At 44.7% G+C, this 20,030-nt stretch overlaps 1 long non-coding RNA gene across 1 annotated transcript in view; it reads left to right on the top strand.

Moving 5' to 3' along the window:
* Positions 1–10,376, top strand: part of LOC141096783 (uncharacterized) — a 43,089-nt gene extending 32,713 nt beyond the window's left edge. Inside the window, exon 3 of the long non-coding RNA XR_012233774.1 lies at positions 10,079–10,376. This is a non-coding gene — a long non-coding RNA (uncharacterized lncRNA). The remainder of the gene's footprint in view (positions 1–10,078) is intronic.
* The last annotated feature ends 9,654 nt before the right edge of the window (positions 10,377–20,030 follow it).

Here is a 20,030-nt window from a genome sequence, read left to right as displayed (position 1 = left end):
AGGATCAGGGTATGGTTTGGTTAAGGGTTAGGGTCAGGGTTAGGGTTAGGGTATGGTTTGGTTAAGGGTTAGGGTCAGGGTTAGGGTTAGGGTTAGGGTCAGGGTCAAGGTTAGGGTTAGGATCAGGGTATGGTTTGGTTAAGGGTTAGGGTTAGGGTCAGGGTTAGGGTTAGTAAAGTCATGGTTTGGGTTAGTGTGAGGGGCCACCTAATGTTTGGAAAAAACGCAAACGCGGTAAAAACGCACTAAAAACGCATACAAACGCATAAAAACGCTGCGTTTTTTTCATGCATGCTCACAAAAATGCTTGGAAAAAACGCAGCAGTTGTATGCTTTTGTATGCGTTTTTTCAATGCGTTTTTTTGCGGGAAAAACGCGCTGCAAAAAAAAGCAAGTGTGAAACTAGCCTTAGAGAAGTTTTTTTACATATAAAAAGAGCACAGAGGATTGAAGGGGACACACACAGAGGGCAGAGAGGATGATGGGAGAGAGAGGTGGACACAGACTAACTTCTACCTGAATAATGTAATGTATGTTTAATGCATATAATAATAATAATAAATTGTATTTTTATAGCGCCGACATATTCCGCAGCACTTTACATTTCAGAGGGGATTTGTACAGACAATAGACATTACAGCATAACAATAATCACATACAGTAGATTATAACAAATACCAAGAGGAGTGAGGGCCCTGCTCGCAAGCTTACAGTCTATGAGGAAAGAGGTAGACGCGAAAGGTGGGTGGTAACAGTTGCCCTGATTGTATGGACCAGCCATAATGTTAGGTGTGTGACAGTACGGACACAGAGGGCTAATGGATGCATAAAGCATGTTTGAACATGATGCGGGAAATCTGGTTATGGTAAAACTTTTGGCTGTGCCACACAGGGATAGATTAGGTTAATGTGTTGAGGCGATAGGCCAGTCTGAATAAATGCGTTTTCAGGGCACGCTTAAAATTGTGGGGATTGGGGACTAATCGTACTGACCTGGGAAGTGCATTCCAAAGAATTGGCGCGGCACATGTAAAGTCTTGGAGACGGGAGTGGGGGGTTCTGACTATTGAGGATGCTAACCTCAGGTCATCATCAGAACGGAGGGCACGGGTAGGGTGGTATACTGAAACAAGGGAGGAGATGTGGGGTGGTGCTGAGCCATGGAGGGCTTTGTGGGTGAGGGTAATAAGTTTATACTGAATTCTGGAGTGGATGGGTAGCCAGTGTAATGACTGGCACAAGGTAGAGGCATCTGTGTAACGATTGGTGAGGAATATGATCCTGGCTGCAGCATTCAAGACAGATTGGAGAGGGGAGAGTTTGGTAAGAGGGAGACCGATTAGAAGAGAGTTACAATAGTCGAGACGAGAATGAATAAGAGAAACAGTAAGAGTTTTTGCAGAGTCAAAAGTAAGAAAAGGTCGAATTCTAGAAATGTTTTTGAGGTGCAGATGACAAGAGCGAGCCACTGATCGAATGTGGGGGGCAAAGGAAAGCTCAGAATCAAGTATGACCCCAAGACAGCGGGCCTGTTGCTGGGAAGTAATAGTGGAACCACCCACAGAAATAGCAATGTCGGGTATAGGTACATTAGTAGAGGGAGGAAACACCAGGAGTTCAGTCTTTGACAGGTTCAGTTTCAGATATAGTGAGGACATGATATTAGACACAGCGTTTAGACAATCGCCGGTGTTTTCTAGAAAGGCTGGCGTGATGTCAGGAGAAAAAGCGTATAATTGGGTGTCATCAGCATAGAGATGGTACTGGAAACCAAATCTACTGATTGTTTGACCAATAGGGGCAGTGTACAAGGAGAAGAGGAGGGGGCCTAGAACCGATCCTTGGGGGACCCCAACAGTAAGGGGAAGGTGAGAGGAGGAGGAACCGGCAAAAGATACAGTAAAGGAGCAGTCAGAGAGATAGGAGAGAACGGTGTCCTTGAGGCCAATGGAACGGAGCATAGTGAGGAGGAGCTGATGATCCACAGTGTCGAATGCTGCAGAGAGATCCAAGAGAATTAGCATGGAGTAATGACCATTTGATTTAGCTGTTAGCAGATCATTAGAGACTTTAGTGAGCGCAGTTTCAGTGGAGTGTAAAGAGCGGAAACTGGATTGGAGAGGGTCAAGAACAGAGTTTTCTGAGAGATAGCGGATAAGACGGGAGTGGACCAGGCGTTCCAGGAGTTTAGAGATGAAGGGAAGATTAGAGACAGGTCTATAGTTAGCGGCACAGTTTTGGTCGAGGGATGGTTTTTTAAGTAGTGGATGTATGATGGCATGCTTAAATGAGGAGGGAAAAATACCAGAAGAGAGAGAGAGAGAGGTTAAATATTTTAGTTAGGTGAGGGGTGACAGCAGGGGAAGGGACTGGAGGAGATGTGACGGAAATGGGTCATTGGTGCAAGTAGTTGGGCGAGAAGATGCAAGGAGCCTGCTTACTTCTTCTTCTTCTGTGACTGGTTCAAAATCAGAGAGTGAGCTAGATGCAGTGGGGGAGGGAGGACAGTGCATGGTATGAGGTGATTGGGAGATAATTTCCTGTCGAATCTGGTCAATTTTTTCTTTGAAGTAATTGGCCAGATCGTCAGCTCGGAGGTCCGTGGTTGGGGCCTGTACTCTTGGATTGAGTAGAGAATTAAAAGTGTCAAAGAGACGTTTCGGGTTATTGGACAGTGAGGTGATGAGGGTGTTGAAATAGGTTTGTTTGGAGAGGTGAAGGGCAGTGTTGTATGTTCTAAGCATAAACTTAAAATGGATGAAATCTTTGTGTAGATTGGATTTTCTCCACAGACGTTCGGCGCACCTGGAGCACCGCTGCAGGAAACGTGTTTGCACCGTGTGCCAGGGTTGTCGCCTTCTGCGTTGTGGTGTTCTATTTATAGGGGGTGCAAATTCATCCAGGGCACTTTGAAGTGTTTCATTGTAATGCTTCAATGCAGAATCAGGACATGAGAGGGAGGAGATAGGGGCCAATGAAGACTGTAAGTTCTTCATAAGTTTCTGGGTGTTAATGGCCTGTATGATTCTATAAGTCTGGACAGTGGGGGTGACCTGAGCAGCCTGGCAGTTCTTGATAGAGAATGAAAGAATATTGTGGTCAGAGAGCGGGAGAGGGGAGTTTGCAAAATCATCCACTGCACAAAGCCGAGAGAAGACCAAGTCGAGGGAGTTACCGTCTTCATGCGTTGGAGAATTAGTAAGCTGCGAAAGGCCAAATGAGGAGGTTAGAGATAAAAGGTGAGTAGCAGATGATGAGAGGGGAAGAGCAATGGGGATGTTGAAATCTCCCATGATGAGGGTAGGGATGTCACAGGAGAGAAAATGTGGAAGCCAAGTGGCAAAATGATCCAGGAACTGATGGGAGGGGCCGGGAGGACGATACACCACCGCCACTCACATATGTATTTATAGTTTTATATTGTTTATTATTTAATCTTATCATTTATTAAGTAAATCAATTTAAGTAAATTCAATTCTTGTGTGAGCATTTTCTTATTCATTACAATCCATTGGAACCCTTTACAATACAACCACATCACATTTGAAGTCACTTTGAAGGGTCTATATGATAGAAAATACCCAAAAGTGACACCATTCTAAAAACTGCGCCCCTCATGGTGCTCAAATCCACATTCATAAAGTTTATTAACCCTTCAGGTGCTTCACATGAATTTTTTGAATGTTTAAAAAAAATGGAAAAATATTCAGGATTGAGAGTCCTCAGTGGTTGATACCTTTTAATGTCTAACTGAAAAGATGGTAACACATTGCAAGCTTTCAAGACTACTCAGGTCTCTTCGTCAGGCATTGACTAAGATATACATCTTTCCTGTGTTAAAAAAATGAACATTTAACTTTTTTTTCACAAAAAAAATTACTTCAGGTCCAATTTTTATTATTTTACCAAGGGTAACTGTTATGATTGAGTCACCGTAGAAGGCAAAAACAGAAATGCTAGCTAAGTCCAGAAAACCAGAGAAGTTGGCAGCTATCGGATTGCAGACCCCTGAACCTATCAACACAACTAGCAGTAGCCGTGGGGGGTTCCTACGATGCCCTAGACCCCTCGATCACAGCCGGAGAATTAAATAGGCCTAAAGAAAGAAAGGGGAAATCTAAACTGCCCCAGAGCAGACCCCAAAGCAATAGGCAGCCCCCAACATATAATGACGTTGAAGCAAGATGAAAATACTAACACAGACAGAAAGATAGACTGAGCAAAGAGGGGCCCAAGCTAACTAGATAGAAAAGGACAGGAAGGCTGCTGTCTGCAATCCGTGAAAAACCCTATGAAAATAAGAGCCAACAGACTGACAGTGAAAAAGGCCCTGAAGACGCTAGGCTTCAAAAAAGCTATGTCAGTACTCAGGAATATACTGAAGACAGAACTACAAGCAAAAGGAGATTCAGCTCACCCCAGCAGGGAATGGCAGAATACTGGAAAGCAAGGAAAACAAAAAAACAAAACAAAAAGCTAACAGGCAAAACAGAAAACTTAGCTTTAGAGGAGCAGGAATCAGACTGGTGTCCTAGAAGTCCACAGAGAAATCACCCGCAGGGCAGAAGGGCGTCGGCAGCCTTATATCCAGTCCGTGACTCCACTCAGCCAGTCATCCTCATTAGACTCAGCTGCCTGATTATCAGGCTCATTACCTTCCTTTACCAGAATAGGGAGTTCACCAGACCCCAGTGACGAAGGGGAAAATGAACTCACAACAGGTAACACCAGAAATTGGACTGCAAAAGTTAATGTGCAATTTGTCCTGAGTACGCTACCTGATATGTGGGGGGGAACCACTGTTTCGGCGCATGGCAGAACTTGGAAGGGAACGAGCGCCGTTTGACTTTTTCAACGCAAAATTGGCTGGAATTGAGATTGGACGCCATGTCATGCTTGGAGAGCCCCTGATGTGCCTAAACAGTGGAAACCCCCCACAATTTACCCCATTTTGGAAACTAGACCCCCGAAGAAATTTATCTAGATATGTAGTAAGAACTTTGAACCACCAAGGGCTTTACAGAAGTTTATAACATACAGCCATCCAATTAAAAAAATCATTTTTTTTTTATCGCGCGTTATTGCACTTTTTGTTTGGCGGTATGATGTTAAAGCATTGTTTTTTTTTGTTTTTCTTTACGAGATTCACTAAAGGGGTTAATTAGTGGGGCACTTTTATAGGGCGGGTCGTTACGGACGCGGCAATACTAAATATGTGTAGCTTTATTGTTTTTTGGGGTTTTTTTATTTACAAGATAATGAATTTATTAGGGAATATTTTTTTTTATTTATTTAGGAATTTTTTTAAAATTATTTTTACAGGTTTTTTTTTTTATTTTTTTTACTTTATTACTTTGTCCCAGTGTGGGACATCACTGTCTAGTGTCAGATCGCTGCACAGGCTTCCTCAGTGCCAGCTCTCAGGAGGCACTGAGGAAGTCGCGTCCCTGCGGGCCCCCGAGGCTATGTTGGATCCGGGGGCCTGCAGGGAGGAGACCCTCGGTGCAGCGCGGCACATCGCGCTGCTCCGGGGGTCTCAGGGAAGCACGCAGGGAGCCCCCTCCCTGGATTACGGCGGACACATGGAGTATATTGTTGGTTTATTATTTAATATTTTTTTGCAGGTGAGCGAGGGCTTCGGGGATTAGGTGTAGATGGTGAGTATAGACTATATGTGTACTGTATGTGGGTTTTTTTACATTCAACACATTAGCCGGATGATGGGGCTACTACTGTCCCATCATTGACTAATGTGTCATTCACTGTAACAGGCATAGCCGGTCCCATCAGACGATGCCTACATATATACACACACATACACACAGACACAGCCCCGACGACCACGCACACAGCCCCGCAGACCCACACACACATACACGCAAACCCTCCCACACACATTCTCCGCCCACACACTTCACTCCTCCCGGTCCGCATCATTTCTCACACCCACATCTGCAGCAAAACTGCAGATCTTTTTTACATCTGCCGTTTTGCTGCGGATGTGCCTGACTAAGTGCAAGTCAATGGGTGCAGAAACGCTGCAGATATGCACAAAGAATTGACATGCTGGGGAAAATAAAACGCTGCGATTCCGCGTGGATTTTTCCACAGCATGTGCACAGTAGTTTTGGATTTCCCATTGATTAACATTGTATGCACTCTGCACTGCGGATTTGATGCAATTCCGCGAGTCCAAAAACGCTATGGAGACGTATCTAAAGCCCCCGTCACACATGAGTCACAAGTTTTGTGACGCAACAGCGATCTCACCAGCGAGATCACTGTGTGTGACACTGACCAGCGACCGGCCCCCTGCCAGTTATCGCTGATAGACCTGGAATAGCCAGAACATTTTTTTGATCGTTGGTCTCCCGCTGGCCAGCACGCATCGCTGCGTGTGACAGGCGGGAGACCAGCGATCAGCGCGCTGGTAACTAAGGTAAATGTTGGGTTTCTAAGCGGCGCGCACTGCTTAGAAACCCGATGTGTACCTTAGTTACCAGCGCGCTGGTGCAGGGAGCTGGTAACCAAGGTACACATCGGGTTTCTAAGTGCCGCGCGCCCCTTAGAAACCCGATGTGTACCTTGGTTACCAGCTCCCTGCATCAGTGCGCTGGTAACTAAGATACACTGCGGGTAACTAAGCGACGTGCGTCGCTTGTTACCCGTGTGTCGCTGATGCTGATCGCTGTGAAGCTGTCTGTTTGACAGCTCACCAGCGATCACATAGCGACTCATCAGCGATCCTGACAAGGTGATATCATTGTCGGGATCGCTGGTGAGTCGCTATGTGTGAAGGGGCCCTAAATCCGCAACATGTGCACATACCCTTAGGGAACATTGCCTGAGCAGAAGGAATCAACTGTTTTTCCAGGATAACCTTGTATGCGGCTTGATTTATACATCCTTTGCAAAGATTAGCCTGCCCAATTCCAGCCTTGCTGAAGCATCCCCAGATCATCAGCGATCCTCCACCAAATTTCACAGTGGGTGCAAGGCACTGTGGCTTGTACGCCTCTCCAGGTCTCCGTCTAACCGTTAGTCCACCAGGTGTTGGGCAAAGCTGAAAATTAGACTCATCAGAGAAGATTACCTTACTCCAGTCCTCTATGGTCCAATCCTTATGGTCTTTGGCAAACTTCAGCCTGGCTCTCCTTTGCTTCTCATTGATGAAAGGCTTTTTTCTACCATTATATGACTTGTGCCCTGCCTCTAAGAGCCTGTTACGAACTGTTGTGCACTTCACCCCAGCTGCCATTTGCCATTCCTTTTGTAGGACACTTGATGTCATCCTGCAGTTGCTGTGTGACATTCGAATAAGATGATGGTCATCCCAGTCAGTGGAGAGTCGTTTTCGCCCTCTGCTGGTTTGTAACTTTGCTGTCCCCAATGTCTGCTGCTTGACCTTGTTGTAATGGACTGCCATCTTAGAAATTTTAAAGATGGAGGCAACATGACACTCACTGTATCCCTCTGCTAGTAAAGCCTGAATTGAGCCCTTATTTTCCTCACTCAAGACTTTTCAACTCCTTTGGCATGGTTAAAAGTTATTTTTTCATTGCTATTACTTTTGGGATATTACTAGCACTTGTTTTGCCATCCAGCTTGTCCTATAGCAAGAGGATTGTGAACACAACAGCAGGGTTTTTATACTTTCCTTCCTTAAATAAGATTTGGTTCAGGTGATCACCTAATCAGAAGCACATTAAGTAGAATGAGGTGTACTCTGGTTGAAATTCAACTGACACTGGAATGGAATGGCTGTAAGACATGTGAAAAAGCTGATTTTTATAAAACTGTGCAGTGGTCTCTTAATTTTTGCCAGAGCTGTATATGTATTCTGTGCAGTGGCGCACCTATAATGAGGCGAGTTGAGCCAGCTGCCTCAGGTGGCAGGCAGATGCTGTGCACAGGGGGCGGCATTATAAGCTCTGCTACCCGCAGCACCAACAATTTAGCCTCTACACGCTCGTGCTGCAATAGTGTGCAGAGGCTTATAATTGATGAGGTCAAATGAGGGAAGGAGTCAGGGCCCCCTGATCATGTGACCCCTGACTCCTCCCCTCCTGTGACCTCAACACAGGTCCTGTGGAACAGCCCTCAGTGTGTGCAGGACTCTGCTGTGCTGGTTGCCATGGTGCTGAATGAGTAAGTTTATGTGTGGGGTCAGGGGGGGTTTACAGGGTGGATGTAGCAGAGCCGCGCTTGTGCGAGGTGTACGAAGTAGTGCCATGTTTGTACAAGGTGTACATGTGACGGACTCAGCTCCTGGTGAGCCCATTTTTTGAGTGGACCCTCTGGGTCGTGGCACCCACCCACCGAGGGCGAGCTAACCTTGTGAGAATCCACCCCCTATACAGGGAGTGTCAGGGGCAAGACCATGGGGGTGAGCCACCACGACTGCTGGGACCAGACGGCCGGCTCAGGGGACACTAGACGAGTGTCTGACGACAAGGACGAGCAGAAAGCAAGACGAGACAAGACGTAGGTGCAAGGTATCTTCATTAGAATAACTTAGGATCACATACAGTGTAAACAAGCAAAACGTGCAAGGTGCGCGAGTGGGCACGCCAAGGTCCATAACATGGTACGTGCCAGGTGGCACGCCTAGGTACAGGTAATGGCATTGGACTCCGGACTGCTGGCAACGATCGACATCATCAAGGCATCAGGCTGCGGACATCAGCTCCGGAGGTCAGGCCGCAGTCATCCAGCTCATGATCTCTGGCAGCGATCGACAGGTTCCGGGCATCCGGCAGGCAAACCAGGGTTCAGGCAAGGAGGCACGAAGATATCCAGGCAGGGCGCGTGTTAGAGAACATGCCAAGGTCCAAGGCTAGTTGCGCGTGTAGGGGACACGCCAGGGGTCAAGGCTAGGTGCAAGGCAAGGTGCGTGCGTAGGGGACACGCCAGGGTTCAAGGCTAGGTGCAAGGCAAGGTGCGTGCGTAGGGGACACGCCAGGGTTCAAGGCTAGGTGCAAGGCAAGGTGCGTGTGTAGGGGACACGCCAGGGTTCAAAGCGAGGTGCGTGTATAGGGGACACGCCAAGGTTCACAAACAAGACAGGGTGCGTGTGTAGAGCCGCGCCAAAGCACAGGATAAGACAGAGCGCGTGTAGAGACACGCCAAGGCACAAGGTACAAGACAGGGTGCGTGTAGAGACACGCCAGGGTCCAAGGTACAAGACAGAGTGCGTGTAGAGACACGCCAAGGTTCAAGGCAGGGTGCGTGCTAGGAGCGACGCCAGGGTTCAAGGCAGGGTGTGTGCTAGGAGCCACGCCAGGGCACAAGGAAGGACTGCGTGCTAGGAGCCACGCAGGGGGCACGCCACACTGGCCAGTGCACACGGCTGTACACAAACACGTGGCACTTACCACGGCACAGGAGACGGCCAAGGGGAACCCACGCCGGGGTTCAATGCAAGGACAAGGCAGGGAACAAGGCAAGGAACAAGCAGAAACAGAGCCAGGTCAGAGCGAGGACAGAGTCTAGCAGCGGAGCGTAGGCAGAAGCCGGGCCAAGAGAAGACCTTGGGACTAGACATAGAAACGAGCACTAAGGAGAGGAGAAATGGTGCGTGTGCCAGGGAGCACTACAGATAGGATAAAACTAAGGAAAGAAAAAGCGCAATAGGGTCTTATCTGGGTAAAAAATGAAATAAATTCAGATGGAATCTACTCACCTTCCCCAGAATGAATAGAAGCATATAAGTCAATGTCAGCCTGCTGCACGCCCGAGGTTCACAACCGTGACCATCAATATAGTTCCTTTTGGATAAATAATTTTAGGCTTACTGTGCGCTGCTGAGATCAGGATAAAGTCACCACATGAGAGACTTTTAAATTCTTTATTCCCAACGCGTTTCGAAATGAAAAAACATTTCTTCCTCAGGGGATGACAAGTGGTGAATAGATACAGCCTTCTCTGGTTAAATACATAAAATGTTTGAATTTAGGCGCCAAAAACCACATGGGATGAAAGGACAGATGTCAGAGTTCAGGGGTTAATGGAGCGTAAAAAACTTTTTACAATTGTTCATATTATTTAACCATTATACTTTCTTGATTTTCATTTACAGATAATATAAAAATCTTTATTACAAATATTGAAAGAAGAAAAAAAGAGAAAAAAGAAAAAAAGAGTAAAAATGGAACGAACCCATTGAAAAATTATATGTATATATCTCATGGTCCAGAGCCTATACCATTCGGACAGAGCGGAATTCGTTTGAAAAAGGAGGCTGCAAACGTCAGATGAGGGAAAAAATGAAGAAATATTAAAACTGTGTATATAATAAAATATCTTTTAATAAAAATGTAAATGTGTTTAAAATATGTATAAAAATTATGTGTAATAAAATTGCATTGGATCGATAATTGTTTAAAATAATTTCTTTCTGTATTAGTTTAGAAATAAATTTCTAGTGAAAATGTCAAAATGATTGATAGGTACATGACACAAGGAGCGGACCTACAAAAAAGAACTCAAGAGTTACCATACGAGAACGGGTTCGTATCCTGGAAGGGAAACACACTTGAGACAACATAATTTCTTTAAAAGAAAAAGGAGAATAATTAAAATTAGATTAATAAATTAGTAAAAGCGCTCTACCAGAAGAAAAAACAATTATGCGTAAAATTCTCTCTCAATGTATTCCAAAAATTTGTTAAAAGAAATATTTTAAAAAGAGAAGGTTAAAGGAAAACTTCAATGTATGGTGACACCATCTGCAGCAAGATGATGCTGCAGGTCTTTGGAGGTGGTCTGTGGATTGTCCTTGACTGTTCTCACCATTCTTCTTCTCTGCCTTTCTGATATTTTTCTTGGCCTGCCACTTCTGGGCTTAACAAGAACTGTACCTGTGTTCTTCCATTTCCTTACTATGTTCCTCACAGTGGAAACTGACAGGTTAAATCTCTGAGACAACTTTTTGTATCCTTCCCCTGAAAAGCTATGTTGAATAATCTTTGTTTTCAGATCATTTGAGAGTTGTTTTGAGGAGCCCATGATGCCACTCTTCATAGGAGAATCAAATAGGAGAACTACTTGCAAGTGGCCACTTTAAATACCTTTTCTCATGATTTGATACACCTGGCTATGAAGTTCAAAGCTCAATGAGGTTACAAAACCAACTTAGTGCTTCAGGAAGTCAGTAAAAAGTAGTTAGGAGTGTTCAAATCAAGAAAATGATAAGGGTACCCATACTTTTGCACCGGTCAAATTTTGTTTAAATGCAGATTGCACATTTTCTGTTAGTACAATAAACCTCATTTGAATCCAGAAATATAACTGAGTCCATCAGTTATTAGATATATGAAACTGAAATAGCTGTTGCAAAAACCAAAATTGTTATAAAGAAAAAAGGTTAACATTAATAGGGGTGCCCAAACTTTTACATATGACTGTATTTAATGAGGGTATATGAGTCACCATAATTCTGTCAATATACTGTGACAGGTTGCTTGTAATGGAACCAATACTGGATATAATGGGTCGACCAGGAGGGTTATCCATATTTTTATGGATTTTTGGAAGGTGATAGAAAAAAGGTGTGCGAGGATTTGATACAGTTAAAAATTTGTATTCATTTTTATCAAAAATATGATGATACTTTCCTTCTAAAATAAGTTTGTCATAATTTATCTGGATTTTTGTTAGTGTTTCAAATGTAGCTTTCATTTTATTCATATTACATGTAGCTACATCAGAGATTCCACACATCTTATTCAAATACTACAAACAATTAGATGGAAACCGCAATATGTGTTTTTAACCATGGATGTGTCCTCCCTATACTCCAATATTCCTCATGATTTAGGACTGGCTTGTTTTAATAAGGTTTTAGTGAAAGATAAGAGATTATCACCTATGCAAAAAAAGTTTTTACTAAAAGGGATGGAATTTATTTTAAAAAATAATTATTTTACCTTTGATGGAAGCCTGTATCACCAGCGGCTTGGGACTGCGATGGGGTCCCAGGTCGCACCTACAAAAGCAAATATCTTCATGGGGGCATTCGAGGATTTTTATATTTTTAAATCTAAATTTTATAACAATATCATTACTTACAAGAGATTCATAGATGATTTGTTTTTTGTGTGGGATAATTCCAAGAATGATATTGATGAATTTATCATGGATATGAATAACAATTCCTGGGGTCTGTCCTTTTCCTCATCATATAATTCCTCTACTATTAATTTTTTAGATATTACTATTTTTATTCAGAGCAATAATATTTCAACGAAAACTTTTTTTAAACATGTTGATACAAATAGTTATATTCCTTTCAGTAGCAGTCATTACAGCAAATGGTTAAAAAATATACCGGCAAACCAATACAAAAGAATCAGAAAAAATTGCACTGACACGAGGGATTTCAAAAATCAAGCTGAAATATTGAGGAATAGATTTAAGGCTAAGAAATATCCCGAGGGATTGGTAAAAGATGCCTATAACACCAGTAAGAGTCTGTCCCAGAACTCACTAATTTATGGAACCAAGAGAACAATAACCGATAATAAGAGGTTCACAGGAAATTTTATCACACAATTCTGTGCTGAGAACATTAAAATTAGAGAAATTCTGACACGCAATTGGCATGTTCTTTTAAATGATCCAATTTTATGTAAAATTCTCCCGAAGATTCCTGGCATCACCTTTCGTAGAGCACCGACCATCAAAAATATAATTGCTCCAAGCCGTATCAGAATAAAACCATTTTCCTCTCCCTTAAATTCAGTAATAGGGATATATAAATGTGGTAAAAGGAATTGCTTATGTTGCGGTATCATTTCCCATAAAGTAAAATCCTTTGAATCCACTTTCACTAAAGAATGCTTTCCCATTAGAAGTTTTTTAAATTGTACTACAGAATTTGTGATATATGTAATAGAATGCGATTGCAAAAAACAATATGTGGGAAGAACAACCCAGCCTTTACACCGAAGGGTTAATTCCCACAGACATAATATCAAAATAGGCTTTATGCAACATGGCTTGTCCAGGCATTTTGCACTGAAGCATGGGAAAAACTATAATGGGTTAAAAATAAGTCCCATTGAACATATACCCAGCGATCACCCTGACAGAATGGGACAACTGAATCGTAAGGAGATTTTTTGGATCTATAGACTAAATACATTGAAGCCAAATGGTCTTAACGAAATCACAGAAGTTTTCCTTTAACCTTCTCTTTTTAAATATTTATTTCTTTTAACAAATTTTTGGAATACATTGAGAGAGAATTTTACGCATAATTGTTTTTTCTTCTGGTAGAGCGCTTTTACTAATTTATTAATCTAATTTTAATTATTCTCATTTTTCTTTTAAAGAAATTATGTTGTCTCAAGTGTGTTTCCCTTCCAGGATACGAACCCGTTCTCGTATGGTAACTCTTGAGTTCTTTTTTGTAGGTCCGCTCCTTGTGTCATGTACCTATCAATCATTTTGACATTTTCACTAGAAATTTATTTCTAAACTAATACAGAAAGAAATTCTTTTAAACAATTATCGATCCAACGCAATTTTATTACACAATTTTTATACATATTTTAAACACATTTACATTTTTATTAAAAGATATTTTATTATATACACAGTTTTAATATTTCTTCATTTTTTTCCCCTCATCTGACGTTTGCAGCCTCCTTTTTCAAACGAATTCCGCTCTGTCCGAATGGTATAGGCTCTGGACCATGAGATATATACATATAATTTTTCAATGGGTTCGTTCCATTTTTACTCTTTTTTTCTTTTTTCTCTTTTTTTCTTCTTTTAATATTTGTAATAAAGATTTTTATATTATCTGTAAATGAAAATCAAGAAAGTATAATGGTTAAATAATATGAACAATTGTAAAAAGTTTTTTACGCTCCATTAACCCCTGAACTCTGACATCTGTCCTTTCATCCCATGTGGTTTTTGGCGCCTAAATTCAAACATTTTATGTATTTAACCAGAGAAGGCTGTATCTATTCACCACTTGTCATCCCCTGAGGAAGAAATGTTTTTTCATTTCAAAACGCGTTGGGAATAAAGAATTTAAAAGTCTCTCATGTGGTGACTTTATCCTGATCTCAGCAGCGCACAGTAAGCCTAAAATTATTTATCCAAAGGGAGCACTACAGAGCACCATAGGAGAGAGCGAGGCAGAGCAAGCAAAGACTGAGACCATAGGGAGGAACACAAAGCAAGGAATAGCAAGGCAGAGAACACAGGGAGGACTACAAGTCAAAGCATAGCAAAAGCAAGACATGGCAAAACAGGCGAGGCAGAGAACAAAGGAAGGACTACAAGTCAAAGCATAGCTAAGGCGAGACATAGCAAAACAGACTAAGACAAAGAACAGCAGAAGGACTACAAGGCAAAGCAAGGCAAAGACAAACATGGCACGAGAGACAACACAAGACATGGCACAAGACAAGAGGCGGAATACGAGCACGGAGCGTGTGCAGAGACGCACTACAGAGCAAAGTACAAGGGCACAGAATAGAGGGAGCAACCCCACAGACCCAGAGCCTTGCAGGGAAGCAACACAATAATCAGGCACTGAACATAGGAAGAGGCGGCCTGATATAGGGCATAGCACCTCCTCCTCCAGGTCAGGACCAGGGGAGCACTTCCGGGATTCTAGACATGACGAGATGATAGCAGAACAAGACAGTGCAGGATCTTAGGAAACGTCACATGATCAGGGTTTCAGACATGACGAGATGATCACCGAACCAACCAGTGCAGGATCCTAGGAAGAACACATGATCCGGGATTCTAGACATGACGAGATGATTGCAGAACCAGACAGTGCAGGATCTTAAGAAATGTCACATGATCAAGGACTCCAGACATGATGAGAAGATCACAGAAGGCAGAGCAGAAACGCAGGCATCCTGTAGCTCAGACATGAGGTGAGTGTGCACACTGCTCTAGGGGACATGCAGGACAGCAGACAAAGCATGCGCATGCACATCGCTCCAGGAGTTCTTGAGACAAACAGACATGGTGGACGTGACAGTACAGAGTGGAGCCGCGCGTGTGAGGTGTACGACGCAGAGCCACGCGTGTGCGAGGTGTACAGAGCAGAGCCTTGTGTCTACAAGGTGTACAGTGCGGAGCCGCTTGTGTGTGAGGTGTAATGGAGCAGAGCCGCGCGTGTACAGGGTGTACGGAACGGAGCCGCATGTGTATAAGGTGTATGGAGCAGAGCCGCACGTGTACAGGGTGTACGGAACGGAGCCGCGTGTGTACAGGGTGTACGGAGCGGAGCCGCGCATGTACAGGGTGTACAGAGCGGAGCTGCGCGTGGACAGGATGTACGGAATGGAGCCACGTGTGTACAGGATGTATGGAACGGAGCAGGGCGTGCACGAGGTGTACGGAACGGAGCCGTGCATGAACGAGGTGTACAGAACGGAGCCGCGCGTGTACGAGGTGTACGGAACGGAGCCGCGCGTGTACGAGGTGTACGGAACGGAGCCGCGTGTGTGAGGTCTATGGAGTGTAGCCGCACGTGTATAAGGTGTACGGAGTAGAGCCATGTGTGTATAAGGTGTACGGAGCGGAGCCATGTGTTTGCGAGGTGTACGGACCGGAGCCGCGCGTGTGTGAGGTGTACGGAGCAGAGCTGCGCGTGTACAGGGTGTACGGAGTGGAGCCGCGCGTGTACAGGGTGTACGGAGCGGAGCCGTGCATGTGCGTGGTGTACGGAGCAGAGATGTGTACGAGGTGTACGGAGCAGAGATGTGTACAAGGTTACGGAGCGGAGATGTGTACGAGCCGCGTGTGTACGAGCCGCGTGTGTACGAGGTGTACAGAGCGGAGCCATGTGTGTACGAGGCATAAAAAGCAGAACCGTGTGTATGAGGTGTGCGGAGCCATACGTGTACAAGGTGTATGGTGGGGAGCATTCATACCTCCCAGCGGGACAGTCCCGTTTTTGAGAGAGAGTCTTCCCCACTGCCCCAGCTGGGAGCTTACTTTTCTGACAGACACAGGAGTACACGGTGGAGCCGCGAGGAGCACTTTAAAATTCACACATTTAACGTTCCACCAGAAGTGACGTGCTAGAAGCTGACCGGAAATTAGGTAATTTCGGAAGGAGATTGTGACGGAATCATGGAGGCACTTAAGGGAATGCTTCAGTTCTATCACCAAGAAAGAGGGGAAAGAAAGAACAGAGAGCGAAAAAGAACAGAAAGAAAGAAAGAGGGGAAAGAAAAAAAGAAAGAACAGAGAGAGAGAAAGAAAGAACAGAGAGAGAGAAAAGAGGGGACAGAAAAAATGAACAGAGGGAGAGCGAAAGAAAGAAAGAACAGAGAGAGAAAGAAAGAGGGGAAAGAAAGAACAGAGAGGAAGAAAGAGAAAAAAAAAGAACAGAAAGAGAGAAAGAAAGAACAGAGCGATAGAGAGAAAGAGGGGAAGAAAGAACAGAGAGAAAGAGAAAGAGAAAAAAAACAGAGAAAGAAAGAAAGAGGGGAAAGAAAGAACAGAGATAGAGAGAAAGAAAGAGGGGAAAGAAAGAATAGAGAGAGACAGAGAAAGAACAGAGAGAGAAAGAAAGAAGTAAAGAAAGAAAGAAAGAAAGAGGGGAAATACAGAACAGAGACAGAAAGAAAGTCCAGAGAGAGAGAGAGAAAGAAAAAAAGAAAGATTAGAGAGAAAGAAATAAGAGAGAGAAAGAAAGAGAGCGAAAGACAGAACAGAGAATGAGAAAGAAAGAACAGAACGAAACAGAAAGAAAGAAAGAAAGAATAGACAAAGAAAGAAACAGAGAGAGAGAAAGAAAGAAATAAAGAAAGAAATAAAGATTCTAGAAAAATACTATAGCAGCCCGGCTCCCATTGTAATGCCCACCTGAGCCTCCTGGTGCAGGACATATCATGATCCGCTCACATGGCCGGCATCCCCGATTCCAAGGCGATCCTGCTGTCGGAGAAGGACATGGTGATGGATCTGAAGCATTCCTGGTTCTGTCACAATCTCCTCATGAAGTTACCTCATTTCCGGTCAGCATTCAGCACATCACTTCCGGTGGACCGTCATGTGCGAGTTTTAAAGTGCTCCTCGGGGCTCCACCATGTACTCCTGAGTCCGTGGGAAAAGCCTGCTTTGTATGCCTCGTACACACTTGGCTCCGCACATCCCGTACACATATGGCGCCACTCAGTACACACACGGCTCCGCTCCGCATACCCCATACACATGGCGGCTCCGCTCCGTACACCAAGTACACACACTACTCCGCTCCGTACACCTCACACACGCGTGGCTCCGCTCTGTACACCTCATACACGTGCGGCTCCGCTCCGTACACAAGCAACTCCACTCCGTACGCACCGTATACGCGCGGCTCCGCTCGTACGGAGCGGAGCCGCGTGTATACGGTGCGTACGGAGTGGAGTTGCGTGTGTACGGAGCAGAGCCGCACGTGTATGAGGTGTACAGAGCGGAGCCGCGCGTGTATGAGGTGTACGGAGCGGAGTCGTGTGTGTTCTTGGTGTACGGAGCGGAGCCGCCATGTGTATGGGGTATGAGGAGCGGAGCCGTGTGTGTACGGAGTGGAGCCATATGTGTACGGGATATACGGAGCGGAGCCATGTGTGTACTAGGCATACAAAGCAGGCTTTTCCCATGGACTCTGGAGTACATGGTGGAGCCCCGAGGAGCACTTTAAAACTTGCACATGACGGTCCACCGGAAGTGATGTGCTGGAAGCTGACCGGAAAGCTGTACCGAGCGGAGCCATGTGTGTACGAGGTGTATGGAGCCATGTGTGCATGAGATGTACGGAGCGGGGCCGTGTGTGTACGAGGTGTGCGAAGCGGAGCCATGTGTGTACAAGGTGTACGGAGTGGAGCCGCGTGAGTACGAGGTGTACGGAGGCACGCGTGTTATGAATGAGTCACCAGAGGAGGAGAAAACAAAAATGCAAGCTAAGTCCAGAAAACCGGAGAGGTTGGTATCTAGCGGATTACAGACCCCTGATCCTATTCACAACAACTAACAGTAGCCGTGGAGCATTCCTACGGTGGTCCTAGACGCCTCTTCACAGCCGGAGAACTAAATAAGCCTAAAGAAAGAGGAAATCTAAACTGCCCCAGAGCAGACCCCAAAGCAATAGACAGCCCCCAACATCTATTGTCGGTGAAAACAGATGAAAACACAAACACAGACAGAAAGACAGGCAGAGAAAACGATGGGGCTCAACTAACTAGATAGGAAAGGACAGAAAAGATGCTGGCTGCAATCTGCAAAAACCCTACCAAAAATGTCCCAACACGTCTGATAGGAAAAACGGCCCTGAAGTCACCAGACTTCAAAAATCCCTATATCAGCACTCTGATATATCTGAAGACAGAGCAAAAGAGATTTAACCGATCAGGGACAAAAATGGAAATTCAGCAGAGCCCCAGCCGGGGCTGGCAGAACACAAAAACTAAGCAAATCAGACAAAATCTCATGGAACAATAACAGAGCAAAACTTAGCTTTAGAAGACAGGAACTGAACTGGAGGCCAGAGCTCAGAGCAGAGAAATCACCAGCAACCCTACAGGGCGTCGGCTGCCTTATATCCACTCAGAGATTCCGGATGTCCAATCGCAATCCACCTGTTCAGGTGACAGGTTTCTCCCATCCAAATCAGTTTCACCACCCCCTTTCATGAGCAGAGGGAGTTCATCGGACATCAAAGGTGAACGAGAAAATGAGCTCACAACAGTACCTCCCCCTTGAGGAGGGGGTCACCGAACCCTCATCCACGCCACCAGGCTGATCAGGATGGGCTCGATGAAAAGCACGAACCAATCTTTCGGCATAAATATCAGATGCAGAGACCCAAGAATTATCCTCCTGGCCATAACCCTTCCACTTAACCAAATACTGGAGTCTCAGTCTAACCAGACGAGAATCCAGTATCTTCTCAACCTCATATTCCACATTACCTTCAACCAATACAGGGTCAGGAGGTGCCACCACAGGAACTACTGGCTCAACAAACCTCTTCAACAGAGACTTATGAAACACGTTATGGATCTTAAATGTAACAGGAAGAGCCAATCGAAAAGAGACCGGATTAAGAATCTCCAAAATCTTGTAAGGTCCAATAAATCTAGGTTTAAACTTTGTAGAAGCCACCTTCATAGAGATATTCTTTGATGACAACCAAACCATATCACCCATCTTAAACTGGGGACCAATGGTCCTATGCCGGTTGGAAAACCGCTGGGCCTTTTCCTGGGAGAGAGACAACTTATCCACCACTTGGTCCCAAATCTGGTGCATTTTCTCCACCACAGTGTCACACTTGGGCAGGAAGAAGACTCCACCTGCCCTGAAGAGAATCGAGGATGAAACCTAAAGTTACAAAAAAAAGGTGACATCAAAGTGGCAGAACTAGCTCTATTATTTAAAGCAAATTCGGCCAAGGGCAAAAATGAGACCCAATCATCCTGATCAGCAGAGATAAAACATCTCAAATAAGACTCCAAAGTCTGGTTTGTTCTCTCCGTCTGCCCATTGGTCTGAGGGTGAAACACAGAGGAGAAGGACAACTGAATTCCCAGCTTGGAACAAAAAGTCCTCCAAAATCTAAAGACAAACTGAACTCCTCTGTCAGATACAATGTTCTCAGGAATCCCATGCAACGGAACCACCTGTTGCAAAAACAAGGGCACCAACTCTGAGGAAGATGGCAATTTAGGGAGTGGTACAAGATGGACCATTTTAGAGAATCTATCACAAATCACCCAGATAACAGTCATTCTCTGAGAGACAGGCAGATCAGAAATAAAATCCATTGAAATATGGGTCCATGGCCTCCTGGGCACCGGCAAAGGCATCAACAACCCACTAGAGCGAGAACAAGGTTTAGACCAGGAGCAAGTCCCACAGGACTGCACAAAATTCCTGACATCACGAGATAAGGCGGGCCACCAAAAAGACGGACTCACCAAATCTCTAGGACCAAAAATACCTGGATGACCAGCCAAAGCGGAGCAATGAACTTCAGACATTACTCTCTTCCTCCACTGGTC

Source organism: Dendrobates tinctorius, unplaced genomic scaffold, assembly GCF_039654945.1.
Source record: "Dendrobates tinctorius isolate UK_male_01 unplaced genomic scaffold, ASM3965494v1 ptg000079l, whole genome shotgun sequence".
Classification (NCBI taxonomy): domain Eukaryota; kingdom Metazoa; phylum Chordata; class Amphibia; order Anura; family Dendrobatidae; genus Dendrobates; species Dendrobates tinctorius.
The sequence above is the reverse complement of the archived record's forward strand: the minus strand, read 5'-3'. Positions and strand labels throughout refer to the sequence as shown.